The sequence below is a fragment of the Ursus arctos genome, unplaced genomic scaffold, assembly GCF_023065955.2.
Source record: "Ursus arctos isolate Adak ecotype North America unplaced genomic scaffold, UrsArc2.0 scaffold_7, whole genome shotgun sequence".
NCBI classification, from domain to species: domain Eukaryota; kingdom Metazoa; phylum Chordata; class Mammalia; order Carnivora; family Ursidae; genus Ursus; species Ursus arctos.
The window spans coordinates 20840107-20862243 of record NW_026623089.1 but is presented as its reverse complement, the minus strand read 5'-3'; the positions used below and the strand labels follow the sequence as shown (position 1 = coordinate 20862243).

At 38.0% G+C, this 22137-nt stretch overlaps 1 pseudogene; it reads right to left on the bottom strand.

Moving 5' to 3' along the window:
• Nucleotides 1-18382: 18382 nt before the first annotated feature.
• On the bottom strand, nt 18383-18927 carry LOC113251626 (ferritin light chain-like; annotated as a pseudogene).
• Between the last annotated feature and the right edge of the window lie 3210 nt (nt 18928-22137).

The window sequence follows — 22137 nt, the reverse complement described above, 5'->3', positions numbered from 1 at the left end:
GCAACTTGCTTAAGGTGACTCAGCTACTAAGTGCTGGGGTTAGCATGGTCTGTTTTTGTTTTTGTTTGAATATGCACAAGGCCTTAACCACAAGCCTCACCACCTCTCATCAGAAAGCGTATCTGAAATCTTTAAAGCAGAAGTCTCAGAAATTATCCCAGATATGAACTAACTTCTTTGCCCTTGACTGATAGTTGTATTATCCTATGAAGGGTAGAACTGAGCTTTCAATACCTAAAGGCTTTTTGTTTCTTTCCTGCAAAATATGGACAGTACGGGGTAGATGAAAGCATTATTACAACACTTATTATATGCTAGGTTTTACATCTCTTATTTTATCTTTAAAGCTGTCCTGACAGGTTATTATATTTATTTTGGAAATGGCGTCACTGAAGTTTAGAGAGGTCAGGTAACCTCCCCAGGGTCATCCTGAAACTGCCACGACTGGAGAGGAAAACCCAACTCTACTGGACTAACCACGAAGCATCCTATTCCTAAGACAGTTGGTACCTGTCATTTACCCATTGGTGTGAAAACCCAACGTAATGTCAAGACAGACAAATGAGGGGATGGGGGCTGAGAGTACCAAAGTTTTGCTGGAAAAGAGAAGTAGGGCTATAGGAAAAGAAAATGTGAGGGGTCCAAAGGAAGGCAGCAGGCATATGAGGCAGCGAGCAGGGAGATGGAAGCGTTGGGGGCAGGGGCAGTGCAAGGTCTCCTGCATTATCTTTTTTAATATTTTATTTATTTATTTATTAGAGAGAGCATGAGAGCTCGTGAGTGTATGAGCAGAGGGAGGGGCAGAGGGACAAGCAGACTCCCCACTGAGCACAGAGCTCCATCCCAGGACCCTGGGATCATGACCTGAGTGGAAGTCAGACATTTAACCACCTGAACCATCTAGGCACCCTGATCTGCTGTATCATTTGTCTCAGGCTGGCTCCAGGAATGAAACCAAGAGGAAAATAAGGAATGGCATGATGTAGTGCTGCTTGTTCCCGATATAGAATATTATTCTCCCTGCTCCCCTCTCCATTTAGTGGTTTAAGTAAGACTCATCCTTAACTGGATGTGGGCCTCTTCCTGTACTCCTCCATTCTGAAGGATTGGAGAGAAGGATGATATGAAGATTCTATTTCCATGGGGGGGAAAGTGGAGTCACACTGCTGTCTTTTTCATGTTTCTGCTGTTGCCATTTCCATTGTTGATGCTGATAAACCCTTCAGAACAATTTGCTATTTCTAACAGCATGCTGAAAGTACTATAATAAAAAAAATAATAATAAAACTCTCAATAAATAAAAAAGTAAACAAGGATGTTAGCCAGAGGGAAGACAAAAGGCAGGTGTTCAATGAAAAGACTTTTATTTCTGAGATGAGTCTGTGAGCAAGACCTTCAGATGAGAACACCTGGATTATCACTAGGGTCCCAGAGATAAGACCACTCTAAGCTTTTTCTCCTCACAACTAGGAGGTTCTAAGCACATGGCTACTAAATTGACCTTGACTCTTTGAGACTAGTTTTCCTTAGACACTCAAAATGTTTCTCACCAAACTTCACTTTACTTCAGTAACACAAGTGTCATCTGGGAATAGGATGAATTTTATATAGTCAGGAAAAAATTTGAACTTGGAAAATAAATTTGTTTTAAATGAAAAGGTTTAAACGAAACATAGATGGTGTTATGATTTATCTGGTATCTAGTCTCTGACCATGTCTCATCAAATACACTTAATCCAATATAGAACCAATGGCTCATTAATACCATCTACTTCTTGAAAGGAATTGAATACTGGTTTTCTTAAAAAGGTATTAGTTAATTGCATAAAACTACCGAATTCACTTGAGAAGGTTTTGTCAGCCCTTTCCCCCCATCTAAGCTAGCATATATGGATATTCTGAGGAAAAAGCACACTCAGTCATTTCTGCTATCATTTCATGTTTTAAAAACATGAATTTCTTCTAACATGATTGACATATTAGGTATCAATATACACACACTTTGTGTTAGCTTATGGACACTTTTGCTCATGTGAAATACAAAGTGGACTTGGAGAACTGCACCCAGCTGAACAGAGCTGTGTAGGGATACGCAAAACAAACACACATCACACATTTCAGACCTCTACCAGCCAGCTCAGTTCACTGTCTGTGTTACGAGCTACATCCATGCACACCAGTGTTGTAACGTCTCATCTGATTTCAGACAAAATCCTACTTCTACCACTTCACAATAACTCATAAGCTGCACCCTTTAGGTGTCTGCTTCCACAAACACACTTCTGATATTTAGGTTAAAGTGCCATATTTATTGGAACATTATGTGTTTTTGAACCACTTAATATATAAAAAGCTGTGTTACTGAAATACATATATTTCTTTCATGAGCTTTTTGAGTCGTTTGCCCCTAATTTTACTTTTCCCCCCAAAATTTTGTGATGCACAGCATGGAAATTTTAAAGAACACTTGCAAGGACAAAACAAAATACTTTTTAAAAAAATCTATGTAAAAAGTAACTTTAAGTTCAAAAAATGGATGTTATTGTGAGTGGGTATAATATTATCATTTTTGAGAGGTGGGGAGAATGGCAGGGTTAGCAAAACATGGAAGATTATTGAGTGATGTTCAGATAATGAAAGTGACAGACCACTCCAGACAGTCCATCTATATGTCGTTCATTATTCTGATTTAAGCAAAACAACTGTCCATTTAGAAGGGACGCTTTTTTCCACACAAATCCTGACAAAGCTTGATACTGTCATCCAGACAACAAAGCAACTATTACTGAGAAGCAGACAGAAGATGGGTTACACATTGTTTAGAAGCAAACAAGGCCTGAAAATGGAGATGAATTGTTTTGCAAGTAATCTTTTGCCCAGAGTTTAAGAAACAAAGACCAGAACCTTCACCATGGCCACCATCATCATCACCAAAGGCACTTGGGAAGAGCTACATTTGAAAATGTGTCAATACATACTTGTTGAAAGAGAATAAGGTCGGGAAGCTTTTTGCATATACCAGGCTATGTCTTCTACACTTTACATTTATTTTCACAATAACCTTATAAGAAATATTTTTTAAATGGTTTATTTATTTTAGAGAAGGAGAGAGAGTGCAGGGGGAAGGACAGAGGAGAGGGAGAAGGAAAATCTCAAGCAGACTCTCCGCCGAGTACAGAGCCATGAGCGAAGACATGGGGCTCAATTTCATGACCCTGAGATCATGACCTAAGCCAAAATCAGGAGTCAGAAGCTTAACTGAATGAGCCACCCAGGTACCCCATAAGAAATCTTTTTTATACGTCCTTTCTATAAATGGAAAATATGAGTGTCAGAGAATGTAAATTACTTGCCTAAAGACACACAGTTAATAAGTGACAGACTGACATTCAAACTCCATTATTTCTCAGTAATTCTTAACACTTTCTATGAAATCAAGCTAAAAATCAAAGCAGAAAGTGGGGATAAGCTACCTATTTATATATTTATATGTTTATGCTTTGTCGAGCTTCTGCTTTCTGTCTAGCACCCCTCAGTCTCTTATCCTTGTTTCAGTTTTATTTCTGTCATTTCACTGCATATGGATATCTTGCCATTTACTTATCTTTTTGCAAAATAGGCAGATGGAGACAGATTTGAGGAAATAATGGTGGACTCTTCATAATACTTAGTACCCATGAGAAAATCCAGGGAAAAAGTTTTTGGGAAGGTGAGTTAATTCACCTTCTTGAGAAACTGGAAGCTGGTTCTCATGGCTTTTCTGACACTACCCAAAAATATGGGGCCTGATATTATGTATGATTAGGAAAAAAAAAGAAACACTAAAGATTAGCTTGTGGCTTCTCAGCAGGAGAAAAGCTGAGGTGACTCCTGACAGTATATCAGATTCATATCTTAAGGACATGATAATTGTATTAACCACGTGAAACAATCTCTCTTATTTGCTACAAGTCAAAATAGCATTGAAAATTGAGCTCCTTTGCTTACCAAGATTGCAGTGACCCTCTGCCCTCTGCTTTCTACTAACATTAAGCTAAAGGGATTTGATCTTCTCCTTATTCTTAAAAGAAATGCAGTTTTAGAGAGAGAGCTGAGGTACAGGGACATTAAGGGAGATACTGAATTCACTGATAAAGTCAAAGGAAAACCATCCAGTAATTGTCTCGAAATCTTTATTTATAATTTTATATGATGATAAAAAGCAACAAGTTATTCTTGGGTATATACGTGGTTTGGAAAACTAAAAATGTTACCTGAATATTATTTAATAAAGATATAGAGGAGCTACAGACTGCTCTCCACAGACAAACATTGTATTTTTATTTTAGGGTTGGGCAATTTGAGTAGCATTCAACAAATCTTAGTTTAAGAAAAAAATATCCAGTTTTCATTAGGCAGGGCTTTAAAAAAAGGTCAAAAAAAAAACCCAAATGTGAAATCTTAGTTAATGTCTATAGATGAAAATAACATACAGTAAATTAATAAAATGAATGAGGGAAGAACATTCAGTAATCAATGTATTAGGAATCTGATCAGACTATTTTTTTGAAAATTAATACAATTATCTATTTTTTTTATTAACTATAGAAGTAGAAACTAATTGGGTTCCTGCTGTGAAATGTATGAAATTAATATACAAGTAAAGAAACACAAAGTCCTTTTAAATTTAATGATAGGCATTTACGACTTTAATTAAGAGGACTCTCTCACTGATAATAAATGATTGACCTTGCATTTGCTCATTATTTTCCTCTGTTCCGGACCTTAGTCATTGGTGTCTGGCTGGGAAAAACTTCTGTGACTCATTTGTCAGGGGCTCTTGTGTCTCAGGATGCCGACACTGGTAGTGGCTTTTCTCTGGGTGAGCAATTGCAGCTACAGAGAATAGTAGATGTGCAATTGCACCTTTAGTACTGTTTTCATCCGACTGCATTCAATTTATGGTCAGAGCTGCTGTTTTAGAGCCTGTTGGTGTAGCTCACTTGACATTTGAATTCCTAGTTGGCCCAAAGCTCTTGTGTAATTTTAGTAGCTTCGCCTCTGCATATTCCTATAATGCAGACCTGGCTATTTCTGAATGTACACATGACCGTCCAAGCAGGCACGCTTCTCAGTTGACAGGTAAATATCAGGGCACCTTCACCTTCAAGGTACTCTGCTTTCTTTTTTCTTTCTTTTTCTTTTTTTTTTTTTCATCCTTCCTTCCTTTCTTTCTCTCTCTCTCCCTCTCTCTTTTTTTTTTTTTTTTTTTTGAGAGAGAGAGGGAGAGAGAGAGAGTGAGCACGAGCACAAGCGGGAGAGGGCAGAGGGAGCAGAGAGAGAGAATCTTAAGCAGGCTCCATACCCAGCACCCAGTGCAGAGCCCAGTGTGGGGCTCCAATCTCACGACCTGACCTGAAATCAAGAGTAGGACACTTAATCTGCTGAGCCACCCAGGCACTCTGTTTTCATTATGAAGAATTTCACAGCCCCTTCTGGAGGTGAACAGAAAGCTGGGCTCTGCCTGAGACAGGGTGGTTTAGGATAGCTTAGAGCCGGAACATGATCTGGAGTGTGGCCGCAAATCACCAAAGACTGTCCCATGTGGCATTCATAAAGTCATCCCAAACTCATTAGACTCTGATAAAATTGTTACACTTAAATTCAGTAGTTCAGAGAAAATCAGCTTCGAATTAGTAGGAATCAACGATGCATTTTGTCGCAGGAGACCACTGCACTTAATCAAAACCTGTTTCCATGGGCCTTCCTGAACAGAGTTGGGGGTTGCAGAAGGGTATTTCTTTACCTGCAGGGTGTCTTTCTCTCCTCCCTTCAATTTCCCCTCATCCTCTCCTATTTGGCTATTCTGCGTAAGGTCCTCATTCATGTATTAGGTCATGCATTCCTCCCACATTCTTGCTCCGAATGCTATATGTTTGCTATTTCAAAGAAATCACTGGTGTTAAAGGCTATCTCCACTCAGGATTCTAGCTGCTGCTGCCCATTCTCAGCTCAAAGTCCTGCAGGCTCTTCTGACTCCGTGTGCCTCCACAGGGTTCCCTGAAGAATCCCCTCCTTATAATTCGTCATCCTGAAAACGGCATCAGCATCTCTCTGGCCATTTCAGCCAGAAAGCTTCTTCCCCCTTCTCTCTCTAAATTAATCACTGACACTTGTTGATGATACATTTATTTATTTTCCCATTTTGCAATGCCCCTCTCCTACTCACACATCGAGGGGCTTCTCACATGCTGTATTTCTTGCCTGGATTACTATAACAGCCTTCCCTTCTGTCCCTGCCTTTAACCTTGGGGACATTTTGGCTACTTGAGAGCAGAGTAAGTCCATCATCAAGGAACATCTCCTGGAGGCATATGTCCACTGGGGCTTGGGAAGGGAACCCCTCCGACCTCCAGCCATGCTTGTCTATGATTCAAGGACTCACTGGGGGTGGAGGTGAGGGGCAGTGAGGGTTGGGTCTGAGCTGTAGTTTTGCTGAGGACTCCAGCCTGGAAATCCAGACATATTTTCTGCTTCAAAGAAACAAGATCCTGGCTACGCTGCTTCTGAAAGGGAGATGCACGTCCTGGATCATCAGGATCATGGCTCCGGCCAGTGTTACTTTAAGGCTGGGCAAGAGTGAAATCAGAAACAGAACATGTGCTTAGAACTAGAAGAAGCAGGGAAGACATACCTGAAAAAGGCTGGTTATTAAATCTGGGGTCATCTGAGGGCTATTAGGAAACTTTTTTTTTTAGTTTTTTGCATCACCTTCTTAACCTTGGTGCCAGAAATTCCACACAGCATCTATTCCTCTAGCCCCGTGTACTACTGTCTGCAAATATATATATAAAATTCATTTATTTTTCTGAGCAAGGCAATTTATATCAATTATAGTTGACCCTGGAACAACACAAGTTTGAACTGTGCAGGTCCACTTATACACAGATTGTTTTGATAAATACAGTACAATACTATAAATGTGTTTTCCCTTTCTAATACTTTTTTAAGGAACATTTTATTTTCTCTGCTTACTTTATTGTAAGAATACAGTATATAATGCATACAGCCTACAGAATATGTGTTAATAGACTCTTCATGTAGTCAGTAAGGCTTCTGGTCAAGTAGGCTATCAGTAGTTAAGTTTTTGGGGAGTCAGACTTATACGTGGATTTCTGACTGCAAGAGGGGATTGGTGCCCCTAACCCCCATGTTGTTTAAGGGTCAACTGTCTACGTCATTAATTATCCATCATCTGCCCTCCTTTCTTCCTTCTTTTTCTCCTTTACCCCTCCCATCCCTCCCTCCCTTCTTTCCTTCTGCATCTGTTTTTTTTTCTTTTTTTCTGCTTACCAAAAACATTGTAGTATATACCAATATTTAATTCTTTTTATATGGCAAAATAATACTCCATCATATGTATATAACACGTTTTGCTTGTCTACTCACCAGTTGAAGAACATCAGTTCAGCAGTTGATGAACCGTTTACACATTTTGGCTATTATAATTAATGCTACCATAAGGATTCATATACAAATTTCTGTTTAGACATTATGTTTTCATTTCTTTTGAGCATTTACCTGGAAGTGGAATTGATGGGTCATTTGGTAACTCTGTGTTTAACACTTTGAGGAACTACTAGCCTGTTTTCTAAAGTGGCCACACCATTTTACAACTCTAGCATTGTATGTGAATTTCAACTTCTTCACATAATCACCAATCCTTTATTTATTTTTTTGTCTTTTTGATTATAGTCATTTTAGTAGACCTTCCATATTGGTTATTCATCACAGCTATGGTCCTAGAATCTGAATATTCATTTTTCCGAAAAGTTTTCTGATACAATCAATGTTCCTCTTAAAGAAGTTATATTCCAACTCCTCTTGATGGGTTTATGGTGACTCTCATATAAAGGGAAACTTATTAATAATACCAAGCATTTGCTGAATATTCATCATGGGCCTGGCCCTGCTCTAAACATATATTATTTCTTTAGATCTTCACAGCTACTCTGTCCATCCTGACAGGAAAATTTTGACTATAGTAATCTATTCCTAAAAGTTACTGAACAAAGCACAACTATCTTAAAATCTATTTGTAAACCTGTGTCCTCAACTGTCTTGGTTTTCCCAAATATGTTGTTTCATTTCTCCCATGAATGCCCTTCGAATATTGCCTATTACAAAGAAAATTGGTTTTTTTTTCAGAACCCTTAGCACATCGCAAACACACATGGCAAGTTCATTAAGCTCACAGAAGCCCCAGGGTAAGCAAGGGGGAAAACAAGATGGCTTCATACAGAACTCGAGCTTTTAGCAAACACGTTCTCACCATGTAGCCCCTAATCAACAGGTTTCTCAACAAAGTAGGGTGAGGGGGTGTTAGTGAGGAAAGAGAGAGAGAGTCTGACTGATAAAGTAGTTTGAGGATTACGCTACCCAAGATGAAAAAAAAGTTCATGATCTGAGAGTAGGGGGCTCACTTGCCACATTAATGAGAACAGATTATTTTCATTCCTGAAGGTTACGCACAAGGGAATAATCATCCAGAAAGGGTTTCTCATTTTATACTTTTATTCTATAAATGCTGAAAAGCCAATATGTACAAAACTATTTAGCAAAATGCCACCATGGGGTTCATAGTTTGTAATTTTCAAAAACAACAACCAAAGGCTGCTGTACCTCATAAATAATGCAGCAAGAGGTTTTGAATAAGATTGAAAAATAGGAGTAAAACCTACACTCCCAGCAGGCAAAATATTGCTTGACATTTTTAATAATAATGAAACATAAGACCGCAGTGGGGCAAACTAAAACACATTTGCATGTCAAAGAATAGGTTCTATTTAATTTGTATGGGCTTCTTTCTTAGCTATTCTCTTTCTTTTGGAAGAACTTCAAGGTTATGAAGAATGTAATAAATGTCTGAATAGTTGAGAGGAGGTATGAACACAGATGAAAACAGCTGATTTTCTAAGCAGATGCTGGAAGGTGAGAAATCTGTATGCAAGAAGTGACTTCTCCCCTCTGCTTCTTGAATGCAGTCATGTTTCATTTTTGGAAGGTAAAAAAGGTAGCCAAAGTATTGGCCAGCTTGTGCTTATGGAATATATATTCTCCTGACTTGCATACATTTAAGGGCGCTGTTTCTTGTCCTGTGGAGGCTTACCTAATTTTCACATTTTTGGCCTTTCCTCAGGGGAAATGCTATGGTAACAATATCCTAATGTTTAACACTACGCGTTTTATCCCCCTCATTGTTTTTCCTTTTTCTCTTTAGGAGAGAGAAGTTGAAGCTCTGATTTATAGTGAATTGAGTTTCACAGGTTCAGATTTAGAATCGAGGAAACACATTATGTAAACTTTGGTTATCCTGAAAAGCTTTAAGGATATGAGGAAACAAAACAATTAAAAAAACACTTTCATTATAATTTTAAAAAATCAATCCTTTCTATTTTATGATTTTTTTTTTATTTCTTACTTAGTAAGTTAAAAAGTATTTTAATGGCTGGTAAATCAACACAAAGAAACAAAAGTGTTTTCTATAGATTTTCTTCTTTTTAATTAATGCTGTAAATCTTCCTTAGTTGAGAAAAGACATTGAGAGAGACTAATTCATGTTTGAAATATAATTTTAAGTTATCAGGAAAGCATCTTGTGGGCCTACGGCTAAATGATTCACTTGGTTGTCACAATGCGTGGATGAGAGAGAACTGAGTTTTTCAAGAGCTTACACCTTTCAGACAAATATTTTCCAAGATTTGGATTTTGTTGAACTGACCTTTAATGCACAGGAGAGATGTTTGAATACCATTTGGAGACATATGGGGTCTGAGCTCTGTGTTTGTCTGCATCTGTTCACTTCACTCTCGCCCCTGCTACGGTGAGATCTATTTCTCCAGGGCAGGGCAGAGCGTGCCCAAGTGCCTGACATTTACTAGAACCTCAAATATTTGAAAGTGGTTATGTCTAAGTGCACACATGAATGAATGAAATTAAATTATAGCCACACCTTTTTGGATACTCACAGTTAGTGAACTCTAGGATATTGGGTCAAAGCTCATTTATAGAATTTAAGTTGGCCCATGAATGAATTCATTTAACATGGCAGCCCAGGTATCACTTGTGTTTTTGTTTTTTAAAGATTTTATTTATTTATTTGAGAGAGAACATGTGAACAGGGGGAGGAGCAGAGGGAGAGAGAGAGAGGGACAATCCGTAAGCTGACTCTGGGCAAAGCACAGAGCCTGACTCTAGGCTTGATCCCAGGACCCTGAGATCATGACCTGAGCTGAAATCAAGAGTCAGATGCTTAACTGACTAAGCCATCCAGGCGCCCCCAGGTATCACTTGTTTTGTTGCGGAGTTAGGTGGAATCATTCTTAATTTTCCAATTCCATGGTTTCTCTTTCCTCATGGGCCTCCACTACCATGTTTTTCCATTCCCAGTGATCCCTGTACAGCTGGGTTTCCAATTATTGTACTTTCTCCCTTTTATTGTGTTATTTTGGATAGATTAGAACTTATAACAGGGGGTACAGACACCTACTTCTCAATGTTATGAAGTCTTAATGCAGTGACATATATCTTCTACTGGGTACGTAGAAACTTGTAGCAAAAATAAGTTACCATGGGCAGCAGCAGAAACACCAGCACCACCACCACCACCAGTAAATAGTAATAGACTGAAAGGGAAATGCCTTGACTGAGGTATAATTATATATTTATTAAAAAGATCTTTTTGATGAGGGAAACTAAACTTCAGCACAATCTCATGTTCATGGTTGTTTCTTGTGTATTAAGGTTGTGGTAGAATATTATTCCATAAAAAAAAAAAACAATATATTTTGACATGATCACATCAAACCTTCTTGACAAAATGTAAATCTCTTGTGTGTTTATAAAATATTACTAAATATCTGTTACCCATGTTCCATTGTGAAGATCTCCTAGACTATAAAATACAGTCAATTTTTTTTTTCTGTTTTGATTGAATTATTTATACTTGGGGAAAATAAGAACTTTCTAAAAATCTATTAGAATAAAGTTAGTGTCTGTATCAAAACTGGTCACTAAAGTAATTTTTTAAAATGTTTTAGTAAACTAAATGGTTATTTTTTTTTAAGTTAGAATACAGAAAAAACTGTTAGAAATGTAATTTGCAATTTATTTTGAGGTCTAAAATGGTGAAAAAGAGATCACATGTAGCTCAAATATCCTCTGCCTGTCCTTATCCTAACCCCATGTGTCTAATGTATTATTAACCAACATAAGGCAATATATAGAAATACAAACTATAAATCTTAATGTGGAAAATAGCTTAAATGTAATAATTTTGCAGACAGATTTTCTATCTTTTTATCTATCAATCTATCATCTCTTTTCAGCTTTACTGAGGTATAATTGATAAATAAAATTGTCAATTTTATAGTTTTCACTGTTGCTTTTTAATCCACCAAAAATAACTTTACAATGCAACACTTTAGACAGTTTATTTGTTACTTTCTTTGCTTTCTCCTTCTTTAGGCAACAATGCCTCAATGTTTAGCAGCAAGTCCTCACTTGTTGAACTCTACAGGGAAGCACTATCACATGGGATCCCAAACTCAGCAGTCTGTGCTAAAAACTTCGTTGATTACTGCTTGCAGATTGTCAGATCTCTGGTCTCTTGACATATTCAGTATTGCTGTTCTGGTCTTGAGAAAGTTCTCCCTTTCTTCATCTACCTTAATTTCATGTTCAAGTGTAAATAATTCAAGCATTTTGAGACGGTCACAGTCAATGGAATTTACATTTAGAGTGTACAATATAGTGATTTGGTATATGAATACATTATGAAAGGATTTCTACTATTAAGTTAATTAATATATCACTCGATACATTTACCTTTTTTTGTTTCCATGTGTGTTTTTGTTTTGTTTTTATCTTTCAATTACACAAAACAGTGTTATCAGTTCAGGTCACCATGTTATCCATTAGACCTTTAAACTTTATTCATCTTAGAAAAGAGAGTCTGTCTGTTTTTCCAGCATGTCCCCCTTTCCCCAACTCCCCAGCTCCTGGCAACCATTCTACTCTCTGTTCCTAGGAGTTCTTTTTTTTTTTTTTGATTTTATACATATGAGAGGTATCATGCAGTATTTTCTTTACCTATCTGGCTTATTTCGCTTAGCATAATGTTCTCTAGGTTCATCTGTGTTGTTGCAAATGATAGATTTTCCCTTTTATAAGGCTCAGTAATATTCAATTGTGTGTATGTATCACATCTTCTTTATCCATTCATCTGCTGATGAATGCTTAGGTTGTTTTTATGCCTTGGCTATTGTGAATAATGCTGCAGTAAACATGGGAGTGCAGGTATCTCTTTGAGATGGTGATTATGTTTCTTTTAGATATTCAACCAGAGGTGGGATTGTTGGAACATAGGGAGCTCTATTTTAAATTTTTTGAAGAATCTCCATACTGTTTTCCACAGTAGCTGTGCTGGTTTGCATTCCCACCAAAAATATACATGGGTTCACCTTTCTCCACATTCTCACCAACATCTGTTATCTGTTGTCTTTCTGGTGATATTCTAATAGGCATGAGGTGGTGTGCCATTGTGGTTTTGATTTGCATTTCCCTGATGATTAGTGTTTTGAGCACCTTTTCATGTATCTTTTGGCTATTTTTATGTCTTCTTTGGAAAAATGTCAGTTCAGGTCCTTTGCCATTTTTTTAATTGAGTTATGTTTTATTATTGAGTTGTATGAGTTCCTTGCATATTTTGAATATTAACACCTTATCAGATATGTGGCTTGCAAATATTTTCTCCCATTCTACAGATTGCCTTTTTATTTCATTGATGGTTTCCTTTGCTGGGCAGAAGCTTTTTAGTGATGTAGCCCTACTTATTTATTCTTGTTTGTGTTGTCTTTGTTTTTGATGTCTTAGCCAAAAAGTCCTTGCCAACATTAATTTCAAGGAGCCTAACCCCTCTGTTTTCTTACAGTTTTATGATTTCAGCTGCTACATTCAAATCTTTAATCCATTTGGGTTGAGATAGCGGGTTCAGGTTCATTCTTATGTATGTGGATATCAGTTTTCCCAGTACCATGTTTTGAAGAAACTGTCTGTTCTTCATGGTGTAGTCTTGGCTCCTTTGTCAAAAAGTAATTATCATGTATATGTATGAGTTTTTTCCCGGTATCTCAATTCTTTTCCATTGGTCAATGTGTCCATTATTAATGCCAATACCATACTGTTTTGATTATTTTAGATTTGTAACATAGTTTGAAAGCAGGAATTGTTATGCCTCCAGTTTTGTTTTCCTTTCTTCAGAGTGCTTTGGTTACTCAAGTTTTTCTGGTTTGTTTTGGTTTGTGTGTGTGTGTGTGTGTGTGTGTGTGTGCGCGCACGCGCTTCTGTACAAATTTTAGGATTGTTTCTTTCTGTGAAAATGCAATTGGAATTTTGATACTGATTGTATTGAATCTATCCAGCACTTTGGGTAGTAGGGACATTTTAACAATATTAATTATTCCAATTTCTTAACATGAAATATCTTTCTATGTATTTGTGTCTTTTTCAATTTTTTTTCATTAATGTTTTACACCTTTTAGTGAGTAGAAATTTCACCTCCGTGGCTAAATTTATTTCTAAGTATTTTATTATTTTTGTTGCTTTATATATGAGATTGCTTTCTTATTTTCTCTTTCTAATAATTCATTGTTAGTGGATACAAATACAATTTATTTTTGTATAGTAATTTTGTACCCTGAAACTTTGCTGATTTTTTACTAGTTCAAACAATATCTTGATGGAGTCTTTAGTGCTTTCAGTATAAAAATCATGTGATCTATAAACAGGTAATTTTGCTTCTTCTTTGGTGTATTGGATGCTTTTCGAATTTTTTTCCTTGCCTACTTGCTCTGGCAAGGCTTCAAGTACTCTGCTGAATAAAAGTGGTGAGAATAGGTATCCTTGTCTCATCCCCGATCTTAGAAGAAATATTTTTAGCCTTTCACCATGGAGTATAATGTTAGCTGTGGGTTGTCATCAATGTTCTTTATTATGTTGAGGTTATACACTGAGCTTGAATGCAAAGTTGGGCCACTATGTGTGTGGACAAAGTCTTTCCACGGAAATGCTGGCAACTTTAATTTATAGTGGAAGTAAGCTAGAGAAAGAAGGTGGAGATAATGCCCATCTGCTCTTTTGGGTTCCAGAGAGGATCCGTGTTAGTGCTGAGATGCATGCTAATTGGATGTTAGACCCTGAGGCTGTAGTTTGTAAAGCGTGTCAATCTCCTTTCAGGAAAAGAGTAGGAGATCTCTTTTTTTCCTGCTTCCTTGGCACAAAGCCCTGGTTGAGGGACGCCATCGTGAATATGCCTGTTAACAACTGTTTTTCCTTTTACTATAGTCCTGAGAGACTAATGAATGCAAGTCTTCTTGGCTATTAGAGCTAGATAAACTGGAGTCTCATCCTCTGGGTGGCAGCCTTAAAAGGTGGGATTCTGGATGTGTGGTCCATATCCTTTGCTCCTCAGCAAGATTCTGGGAGTTGGGTGTTCCCTCCTGGCTGTATGGTGCTGTGCCAGTGGTGGGGCTTAAAGTGAGAATGTGTCTCAGTCTTACCTTCTTGTTTGTGTTTGGGCATTATCTCTCTCTTGATATGTAGGACTCATTCAACCTACTTCTGGATTTCCCTCGGAGGGAATAATTTCATGTGTAGGTGCATATTTGGGATGTTGGTGGGAGGTGGGAAATTCAGGAGCCTCATAAGTCACCTCTTGGTCTGGAGTCTCAGTGGTTCTCAACATAGCAAACCACTGTGTTACATGGGTGGGTGTGATGGAAGCAATAGATACTGAAGGCATAGTAACCTGAGGGGCAGCCAACCCCAAAGAGAAGAGGAGCATGTTTTGAGGTGTGGCTCTGGGGTAATTCTGTTGTCTTGCGCTCCTTAGTATCTTATTAGAGTTGAAGGAAAATAGAGTGGTCTTGAGTCCTTAAAAAACCAACCAACCAACAAACAAAAAAGAAATATAGCATCAATTTATATGTGTTTGGTAAATGTATTTTGCTGACTTACCCATCATAGAAGAAATTTTCAGGATCTATAATCAGTCTTTGAAATTATTGGATATGTGTTCTATTAAAAATGTTAATTACACCTATTGTGATGTAATCCCATATCTCATATATCTGCAAGACTGATGCTATAGAGAAATTTATCAATCAGAAATATTGCTATATAACCAATTTCCTTGGGGATTCATGATATCAATGAGGATGCAGAAACTACACTTGGCTCTACAAAACTTAATGGTCTGTGAAGGCAGGGGCTATGCCCCATACATCTTTTTACACTAGATGTTATTTAAAATAGTAAGTAGAGAAACATTTATAGAGGAATTTTTACTCAAAAATAATAAGAGATTCAGAAGAGTGGGTCATCTATTTCATGAAGACAGGGACAATGTCTACATTTTTTTTTCTACTGTGTCTCCAGGACTTGGCACGTAATAAGTAATCAATACACACTGGTTGAGTGAATGAATGAATCAGGGAATAAATTAATTGAAATGAGGATTGTTAACCAACAGAAGAGAAGCCTGATAAAATTGTGGCAGCTGAAGAATTTGACTTGTGGTGAATCATTAGACATATTACGTGTGCCCTTGAGAGGTTAATCTAGCAATAGTGATTAAGTTTTAGGCAAAGAATTCAGTTCAACATACGGGAGAAGGTGTTACTGTAATTGCTGGTATAGTGCAGCTCCTGCTAATAGATAGCCTCCCTGAATGTGTGTCCATGTATATCTAGTTAACTGTCCAGCAGAATTTTTGTCCCAAAATAGTATTTTAGGGGTGCCGGGGTGGCTCCATTGGTTGGGCAACCGACTCTTGGTTTCAGCTCAGGTCATGATCTCAGAGTCCTGGACTCAGTGGGGAGTCTGCTTGAGGAATCTGTCGCTCCCTCTCCCTCTACCCCTCCCACTGCTCATGCACTCTTGCTCTCTCTCTCTCAAATAAATAAATCTTTAAAAAAACTCAAAAAACAAAAGTAGTGTTTAATAAAGGTTTGTGTAAATGCATATGTAAATAATTACTAGAACTGCTCACCCATATGGAAATAGTGATCTTCCTATCATTGTAGGTGTTCTAGAATTGTCCAAGTCATTATACAGCCTGGGTATGTAGCAAGAATGAAAGCATAAATAGAGGTTGGATTAGATAAATGCAATGTCTGTCTGTATAATCTAACCTTGATCTTCTAGGATTCCATTAAATTGGAACATGTGTTTTCTCTGCATATGAAATACTTCTTTATCAAGTTGTTAGGGAAATCTGCCTTCTCTACCTTCAAAGCATTTGTTAAGGAGGCATAATTTCTTGATCTATGATGAGGAAAGCTAGCTATGTACTCTCTGCTGTAGACAACTGGAGGAGGGAGTCATTGTTACATTGGAACTAACTCTAAAGGTCTTCTCCTTTATTGTTTCTACATCACCTTCATCCTGATTGCAACCTCATTACCTCAATTTTCAAGGAGTCAGGTTGCTCAGGCCAATAGTAAAATCCTGACTTGGGAGCATAACTTAATAAAAGGTTTTTCCTAAATGGTGCCAGGTTGTGAAGCTTCTGCAGAAAATTCACCATGGGAGCAGGACCATAATCAGTAGAATTCATATTATTAAATGTCCCATAAGCGTTGATCCTAAGTATTATCTAAAAGCTAAGTGTTGCTGAGGTCCATATAGTGTGTGTATGTGTGGGTGCTGTCATTTTGGACAAATCAGCAAGGCTGAAAGAGCACTACAATGGTTGTGTCCTTGGTATCTGTCATCCTTGGAGGAAAGCTTTTTATTTGTGTGACAAAGTCACATTAATTGGATTTTTTCCTAGGTGGAAATATTTTAAATTTGGAAGACATCTTCACAGCAAGCTCTCCCTGTCTACTCAGAAGAGATTCTCTGATTCAGAACAGTCCTTTCTGAGGATCCGTAATCTGCCTGGGAATGATTGTGTGTCACCTGGACAATTGCAGGTAGCTAACTTTTCATTTGAACTCCCATCCCCATAGCAATAGGCAGAAATGCAATATTAAGTGTTACCATTTATTCTTAACTTAATTTTTATTGGATTTTGGAACACATTAAAGATAAAACTTTACAGAATGCAAAGTATACAGAATAATAAAAGATTGGTAAAGAATAAAAATAGTTAAACATCAAAGTAGAGCCTCTAAGTAACACAGGTGCAATGGAACTTGCCCAAAAGGACTCTCATGAAACAGGATACTGAATATTATGAAAAGTATTATATGCTTCTCTTTAGCAAAATGAGTCAGAGAAGTAATAACTGGTCAGTTTTATATAGCTCTTTATTTCATGCAATAGTCATCACATTAAACGTGTATCCTTCAGGTATTACATTATTTCTATTTGACATAATAGTCAAGTGACTTTCCCAGGGTTACTCAGTCAGCTCTTGACTGAAACTACAGTGGCAATTTTTAAGCTTTGGATTCTAAACCCACAGCGGATATAACCATTTTGGTAAAAATTTGCTAGTTGCTAAGAATTTTCAGATCCTTTCATTTTATCCTTTGACTTCTTGCTAAGGACCCTTCCTTACTGAGCGCCATTTCCAACGTTTGGGGGTGGTTGGGGTTTCTTGGTCCAACTAATGCAATATTAAGAGGTAAGTGTAGAAAACAAAAATTTTTAATGGAGTCAGAGGGGATTGGATTCAGATATTTTGTGTATGTGTTTGAAGGCCATTTGCAAAATGAAATGTGAACGGTGTCCTGAAAACACCTATCAAGATTATGCTCTTGTACTAGATATTTTGGAAAGTAAGTGTAAGATGAGAATTAAAAACATCCATTTATTTTGCTGATGTGTTCCTGAATGCAGGTCTGTGGGCCAGCTCCAGCCTTTGACAAAGCTTTAACCAATGACAAAAAGAAGGAGAGCACACTAATTTTTCATAAAGCCAATTTTAGGGATGTTCTATATTCTGAAAGTATGTCCTTCCCACGTTTCGATGATGACTTCTCCAGTGGCAACCCTTTCTGAAATGTAAACATCTACTATAATCAAAGACAGATTTATTTTGTCACATTGCCCATTTTAAATCCCAAAGTGAGTTTAGAATCTATGATTTTCAATTTTATTATCTGTAAAATGAAAACGGTAAGAGTAGCTCAGGTGACCCTTGAATAATGTGGGTTTGAACTTTGTAGGTCCATTTAAACACGGATTTTTTTTTTTTTTTTTTTTTCAAAAAGCTTTACTGTTTCCATCTGGTCCACAGCTTGGGCGAGGGCTTCATGCTGGTTAGAAAAGCTGCTTAGTGGCTGCAGGCACAGGTTCGAGCAGAAGCTCACACTGAGGGGGATGCCAGAGGAACCCCTCAAGGGCTGCTGGGCTCTGGGGACTCCTGACCGAGCTTGAGAGTGAGCCTTTCCGAAAGATACTCTCGCAGCCCAGTCTGGGGGCCAGGCAGCCAGCAGAGGTGTGAGGGGGTCCTAATCTTCTTGATGACGTTTTCCTCTTCTGGCAAGTGGCTCTCCAGGAAGTCACAAGGATGGGCGTCTGTGCCAGCGGAACGCAGGGCATGCAGATCTGAAAGGGCCTGGTTTAGGTTCTTTCCCAGAACTATGGCAGCTTCCATGGAGTTCATGGCTTTACCCCACGCATGTTGGGACAGCTTCTGTATATCCTGGGAGAGAGCGTGGCAATCATGCTGGTTTTGCATCTTTAAGAGACTCTGGCACCCTTGCACTTCTCTTCCCCGACTCCAGAAAGATGTGGCTCAGCTCTCTGGAGCCACATTGCTGCAGTGGAAATAAAAGCCCAGAGAAAGGTAAGTGTAAGAGGTATGCAGATGCATGTTGACCAGGGCCTTTACAGCAATTCCACCTCACTGGAGTAATTCTGAGGAATCTGGGAGCTCATGGTTGATCAGCAATAAGCTCAAATAATGGTGTTGGCTGGTCCAGGAGGCAGAGGATGGCTGAGAAGATGGTTCCAAAGATTTCGATGGGAAAAGAGGTTGTAGGGAGGTTGTAGGATGGAAGAAGGGGCATCCTTGGGTCTGTTCCCTCCAAACACTCTTGAAGCAAGAGACAGATCCACCAGGCCACTGAGTGCATTGTCTATATGCAGAGTTTTTATGGTACAGTGTTATAAATGTATTTTCCCATCCTTTGATTTTCTTAATAATACTTTATTTTCTCTAGCTTATCTTATTATAAGAATACAGCATACAATATATATAACAGTACAAAATATGTATTAATTGATTTTTTATGTTACTGGTAAGGCTTCTGGTCAATAGTAGGTTAAGTTTCTGGGGAGTCAAAGGTCACACAGTGATTTTCAACTGCATGGGGGGGGGGGTCTGTGCCTCTAATCTCCCCCAACATTGTTCAAGGGTAACGATACCTTCTTAGGATTACTGCATGGATTTTGTGGCACCATAACATGATTGGAATTTGGAAAAAGGTCTTAGCCTGTTCCCAGTTAACAGTAAGGACTCAAAAATCATCATTATTTCTATTAGCTGGTCTAGGAACTTTCTAGCACATATGATTTCATAGCATTTGAAGGGATTTACTTTTCAAATAACTCTTATTTTATGTGTCACTCTGATAATGTCTCATTGTCTGACCACCAAGAAGGGCTGACTGGTTTGGCCAGGGTGTGGTTGGGAGACTAAAGGACACTGGTTTGGAGTCAGAAGGCCTGAGTTACCATCCCAGCCCCACAATTTACAAGCTTGATGCCTTGAGTGTCAGTTAACTTCTCTAATCCTTAGACGCCTTATATAAAGTGTATAACCAGATCTACCTCATAAGGTTGTCCAAAGGACTGAATGAGGTGTCCCCAGAATGTTCCCAGTGAGTGTCACATTACATGGTAGGTATTCATTACACGTTAGCCTGAATCAGGGGACAGAAGGAGTTACCTTTACGTCATTTCTACTATTTGATAATGGGGACATCTCTTGAGTAGTTAATCACTTTCCCTTTAAGATTTAAGTTATTTGGAATTTACTACCAATGTTAGTCATCCTAAGGACTTGATTTCCTAGGTAATTACATGTGAAACTAGAGTTAAACTCTGAGGGAGGGAGTGGTAAGGATGGCCAAGTCCTTCAAATACCATGAACACAATTTCCCCTGAAAGGGCAGAACATCTTTCCTTGATGCAGGGGAGATATCTGGCTTTCTAGAGCAGTTTCTGGAATTTATGAGGTGTTTGATTATCCCGGTGAGGTGGGCTGTATTGTTGATGAAACTATGGATTCTGAATAGAGTCTGAAGAGTCTGCACCAGAATATTTCCCAAAGAATCATGTATGGAATGCACATCCAAAGAAATCTTCCCCACATGGGCCCACTCCCTGCGACACTGCATGACGTCACTCTCAGGAGAGTCGGGAGGCCAAGCTCCAGTATTAACTCACTTAGGTGCTCAGGTTTGGACTGTGTGCAAACAGTGATCTCCACTTTATTTATTTACTTACTTACTTACTTAGTTATTATTGAAGCGTAGAGCTAGGGGGGCCTGGCTGGCTGAGTCGGTGAGCATGTGACTCTTGATCTCAGAGTTTTGAGTTCGAGCCCCATGTTGGGTGTAGAGGTTACTTAAAGATAAAATCTTAAAGGGTGAGGCTAGAATCGATGTCACCCTGTCTTCCCTGTTTTTCCCTCTATGAATATACATTCATCTACTGTTTCCTCCCCATAAAAGTACCAGATTATTCTTTAACTTTTGCTGGCATGGTGTCTACATCATCGCCATATCAGCACAGGCAAATTTTAAAGACCCCTTTGATTGGTTCTTCCATGAACATCCAGTAATTATTTTCTGAGTCTTATCTTTCCTAACCCAAGCCTGTGTCTGCAGGAGGAAAAATAATAATTAAATATAAGGAGGAAAGGTGAAACTACTGTGAAATTTTAATTATGTTTGTCTGAGGGATTACAGATAATTTTTATATTCTTCCTTTCATGCCTTCTGATTTATTATTTTTCCTACAATAAAATGATATTTTATGACTTAAAGGTCAAATGAATAAAAATTAAATTTTTAATGTTCTGATATCATTTACCCTCCTTTGCCTTGCTGCTGTTTTCTCACACGTAGCCTATTTTTTATCGTTAATATTTTATCTTATTTACTTCCTTGTGATACTGACCTTCTTCAGTTAGATTGTAAGCTCCTTTAAGACAGGACCATTGCTAGAAAAAAAAATAATCCCATGACATATTTATTGCTCACATATATTTTTTTCATTTCTTTGTACGATAAAGAGAACGGAGTTTAAATTGTTAGAGTAAAATCTTTCTAGGTTTTTGAATTGTTTTTTACTTAGAAATTCCTTTCTGCCTTAATTCTGTTCCATCATTTTATTCATGTTTTCTGATTTCCAATTTTTTAGTGGTTTCTCAAGTAGTGATGTCTCTGCTTATTCCAGACAAGATGTAAATAATGGTCAATAACAGGAGTAAATGGGGAATGAAATAATTAAGTTTTTCTTTGCTTTACCAAGAGCCAGTCAGGCACCCCTTCTTATCCCACTCTTCTTTCTTGCCATGGCAAGTCTACCCTAGACATTATTATTATTGGCATTATGACCTAGATTCTTCTGTCTCTAAGAGTTAGAGAACCTAAGACCTCCAAAGGAGAGATGCTGATCTTGGTTGCAAATAGTAGATGGTCAGGAAAGAATCACATGTGCTCTTGGCCATGGTGTCCTCTAAGTCCTCTGCTCTGCTATGGACAAGAGCTATTAGCTGACCCTCCTGCTGTGCACTGGGAATGACAGGCTTATGGGTTGCATTATAAATCTGGGCCCAGGGCCAATAGTAGAGAGAAAAATGAGGCCAAGTCATGAAACGTCAGGGTTCAAGCCTCTATTTATCTTGTATTGATAATTTTGTTCTACATGAGTTATTTTGAATTTATTTTTAAAATATTTTATTAAAATATTATTTAATTGAATTGTTGAAGTTTTTTGCATCACCTTTTTTGTTTTGTGTCTTGATTGGGCCAACATGTTCTCCTTAGACAGGAGCTTGAAATGCGGCATTGCTTTTTTCCATATAACCTCTGGGTTTCACAAAGATAATTTTTCACAAGCGAGAGTGGGTTCATTGTC